This window comes from Pelodiscus sinensis, chromosome 3 (genome assembly GCF_052426305.1).
Source record: "Pelodiscus sinensis isolate ZL-2025 chromosome 3, ASM5242630v1, whole genome shotgun sequence".
NCBI lineage: Eukaryota > Metazoa > Chordata > Testudines > Trionychidae > Pelodiscus > Pelodiscus sinensis.
The window spans coordinates 186501732-186506321 of record NC_143054.1 but is presented as its reverse complement, the minus strand read 5'-3'; positions in this window follow the sequence as shown (position 1 = coordinate 186506321).

Genomic DNA, 4590 nt, shown 5'->3' with positions numbered 1-4590 from the left:
CTTGGGCTGTGGCTCCAGGCCGCAGTAAGTCTAATGCCAGCCGGGGTGACCCCCTTGAAATGGGTTTGCGACCCCCTCTTTGGGGTAAGAACCCATGTACTAGTCAAAATCTCCCGGGGTTGCTAACATCAAGTGCAGCTGGGCGAGAGGGTGCCCGAGCAACGAGCATAGACAATGCTCCTCTGGCATTTTTAAAACACCGTGGCTGCGTCTAGACTGGCAAGTTTTTCCGCAAAAGCGACCGCTTTTGTGCAAAAACTTGCCAGCTGTCTACACTGGCCGCTTGATTTTGCGCAAAAGCACTGACGATCTACTGTCCGAAATCAGTGCTTCTTGTGCAAATGTTTTGACGTTCCTGTTCGGGCAAAAGCCCTTTTCTGGAAATGATTTTGCACAAAACGGCCAGTGTATACAGCTAAAAACTGTTTTGCTCAAAAAAGCCCCGATGGCGAAAATGACGATCAGGGCTTTCTTGTGCAAAACCGCATCTAGATTGGCACGGACGCTTTTCCGCAAAAAGCGTCCGTGCCAATCTAGACGCTCTTTTCCGCAAATGCTTTTAATAGAAAAACTTTTCCGTTAAAAGCATTTGCGGAAAATCATGCCAGTCTAGACATAGCCCATGTTTTCTTGTCCTACACTGAACTGGTCTGAATGGCAGATGTTAAAAACCCTGTGCAGGCAGGAACCTTGTCTACATTAGGGCATCTTCTGTTAGCCCCCCTGAGAGCGCTACACTAGGGTTAGCACCGGTAGACCATTTATGTAAAATATCCTAGTACAGGCAACATAAAACCATCTGAAACTACGGGATGCATCTCCAAAGCATCTGACAAAATGTTTTTTTACCCACAAAAGCGTATGCCCAAGTAAATCTGTTAGTCTTTAAGGGTATGTCTACACTACAAAGTTAATTCGAACTAACAGACGTTAGTTCGAATTAACTTTGATAGGCGCTACACTAGCGCTCCACTAGTTCGAACTTAATTCGAACTAGCGGAGCGCTTAGTTCGAACTAGGTAAACCTCATTTTACGAGGACTAAGCCTAGTTCGAATTAGCTAGTTCGAATTAAGGGCTGTGTAGCCCCTTAATTCGAACTAGTGGGAGGCTAGCCCTCCCCAGCTTTCCCTGGTGGCCACTCTGGGCACCACCAGGGAAACTTGTCTGCCCTCCTCCCGGCCCCGGAGCCTTTAAAGGGGCACGGGCTGGCTACGGTACCCGTGCCAGGTGCAAGCCTGCTAGCACCCAGCCAGCAGACCCTGCACCTGGCACGGCTCGAGCCAGCCACCCGCTCCCTCCCAGCCCTCCGCCTCTTCCCGGGACCAGGCTGGCGGCTCCCGGGAGCCTGCCCGGGTCCGCAAGAGGCGGGCGCCCGCCTGATCTAGTGCGGAGATCATGGACCTCATCCACAACGTCCGCACTAGGCACAGGACAGTGGCCGGCTTGGGCAGGATAGCTGCCAGCCTGGCCACCCAGGAGCAGGTGTGCATGAAAATCAAGCTGGTCCACTGAGACCCCCGACCCTGAGCCCTGAGCTTACAATGGCTGTACTGGGTCAGACCAAAGTCCATCTAGCCCAGTAGCCTGTCTGTCAACAGCGGCCAACACTAGGGACCCTGGAGGGGATGGACCAAAGACAATAACCAAGCCATTTGTCTCGTGCCATCCCTCTCCAGCCTTCCACAAACCTTGGGCAGGGACCCCACTCCTACCCCCTGGCTAATAGCACTCCATGGACCCAACCTCCATGACATTATCTAACTTCTCTTTAACCTCTGTTTTATTTCTAGCCTTCACAGCCTCCTGCAGCAAGGAGTTCCACAGGTTGACTATTTGCTTTGTGAAGAAGAACTTTCTGTTATTAGTTTGAAGCCTGCTACCCATTCCTTTCCTTTGGTGTCCTCTAGTCCTTCTATAATGGGAACTAATGAAGAACTTTTCTTTATGCACCTTCTCCACACCACTCATGCTTTTATAGACCTCTATCATATCCCCCCTCAGTCTCCTCTTTTCTAAGCTGAGAAGTCCCAGTCTCTTTATCCTCTCTTCATATGGGACCTGTTCCAAATCCCTGATATTGTAGTTGCCCTCCCCTCTCCCACCTCCTTTTCCCAGTCTCCCTGAGTTTTGTTCAATAAAGAGAGATTCTATTTTTGACCACACGTTTTCTTTATTTTGTACATCAGGAAGGGGGGCTAGGGAGGGGTAAGTGGAAGGAGGTGAGGGAGGAATGGGGTACGAGCCCCCGATGGGGAGGACTGGGGTGGCTCTGCGGGCTTCTCGGGGTGGAAGCTCTCCTGAAGCCCCTTGATTGACCCCCACCTCCGGATGGCAGCCTGCGGCAAGTGCAGCCAGGCTGATGGCCGAGTGCTGTGATGTGCCGAGTGTGGGCACTCAGGGCACTCCAAGCCAGGACTGCTTTGCAAGCGGGGCACCCCTGAGAACTGTCTGTCCGGGGTGGGGGTCGGGTCCCTTTAAGCACAGCCCTCGGCTAGCCTGAGGCAGCAGCTCCACACTCTAAGTCCTAATCTGATGCCCTGCCGGCACTGCTGCCGGCCATCCTTAACCTCAGTTCAGGGTCCACTCAGTGTGGACATGCCAGTTCGAATTAGCAAAACGCTAATTCGAACTAATTTTTTAGTCTAGATGCACTGGTTTGAATTAGCTTAGTTCGAATTAACTAATTCGAATTAAGTTAGTTCGAATTAGCACTGTAGTGTAGACATACCCTAAGGTACCAAAGAACTCCTCGTTGTTTATTTAAGTTGGGGGAGACTTCCCTTTTAAAATCCCATTGCTGTCCTTTTTTCATCTTTATGCTGCAGCAGAAGCTATTCCGCCATTCATGCTCCTGACTCATTAGTGAAGACATTGTTGGGTTCTTTTAAAGTTATTTATTTTTTTTATGTCTGATCCTTTATAAATCTTCTTCACTGCCTGGGCTTCATCTATTTATATATTTTAGAGAGTTTGTGCATCTGTCTGTCCGCGAGTCCGTCCTTCTGTCTGTGAGTCTGTTTGAAGTCCTCCGACACAGTATGAACTCCTCCGACACAGTAAGAGCTAGGATCACCAGATTTGGTATGCAACTTTCTCTTATCTTAAAAGCAGGGTCAGAGTCCGGTTGTGCCAGGAAAATGGGGGGTGCCTGGAATTGGATTGTTTTCCAGAACACGGAGAGGGAGGGGCCTGACAGCAGGGACAGCTATGCTCCTCAATGACCACTGGAGGCAATGAGTACAGGAGACAGTTATACTGCAGAGTGACCACAGGGGGGTGGCCACACTGTGTGGGGGGCAGAGCTCTTCATAAGTGGCCCCTCTATCCTCAAACCTCTCCCCTCAATACCAGTGCCAAATGGGGGGACGGAACTGTGCCAACCAGTGGTCCTGCCTCTGCGCCTCCCCCTTCACCCAGGAGCCTTGCCGGGGCTGACCAGTGCAGCCCCTGCCTCCCGCACAAGGAGCTGCTGGGGCTGGACCAGGCCATACAGCCCATCCTCCCATCCCTGGAGGAGCTTCTGGGGCTGGGCCACACCATGCAGTTCCATCCCCCCATTCCCAGTTTGCTCCATAAACCAGATGGAGACCATGAAGGCATTTAACTGAAGCCACCCAACACCTGCCGAGTTCTGACTTTTAGACAATACTAACTTGCAGTGGATTTGAAATGGAAACCCAGACCTACAAAGCTCTGGATCCCTTTACCAATCCCCTAGACCGGCTGATTAGCCTGCACTGGTGCTTTCTGGAAGCTTTTAGCAACTTTGTTTCTGTACAGCCAAGGAACAGATTTTTCCAAAGTGTCTAGTGTGCAGATAATCTGCTGTTCATACAGGGCTAGGCTGTGGCTGGGACTAGGAGCAAAGACAACCCCAGCCTCTTGCCTGCCCTGAATAAGGGAGAGCTACAATCGCAGCCATTGATTTCAGAGGTCACAAAGGCTAGTGCCAAGTTGCTTTCCCCCTGGAGCAAAAGGTAGGAGGACAGGCTTGCATGCACACAGGGAGGCCCGCTCTGCACTCCTGGAAGGGGCAGGGCTATTTGTGGAAGGGGTGGGACTGAGAACAGCCAGCCCTCACCACCGCCTGGATCATGTCACACCCCTCCTCCCAGCCAGCCCTTAGCGCTGCCCAGCGCACCCCATGCCGCCGTGCTCCAGCTAGGGATGTTAAATTTTATTTAATCAACTAATTGACTAGTCGATGGAGCCGCAGTGGCGTTAGCTCCCAGCTCCCCTGCAGGCTCTTAATACATTCAAAATCAGAGGCGCAGCATCTGGGACTCAGTGTGAGCCAGGAATCAGCTGATTCCCAGCTCACACCTAGCCCCTGCTACCTCCTGCCCCATCTCCCCTGCCTCCTGTGGAGACGGTACTGGAGGGAACTGGCTTTTAAGCCGGCTCTTCCCAGCACCCTCTCCTGCCCTGCCCTCCCTCGCTGCTGCTGCCTCTGATAGGGGCGGCAGGGGGAAGCGACTAGTTGAGGGACTAGTTGATTATCCGATACGCTTTTGCTTATTGGATAGTCGACTAGTTGCTTACATCCCTAGCTCCAGAAACAATTTAAAGGGCACCACTAGCCCTTCTG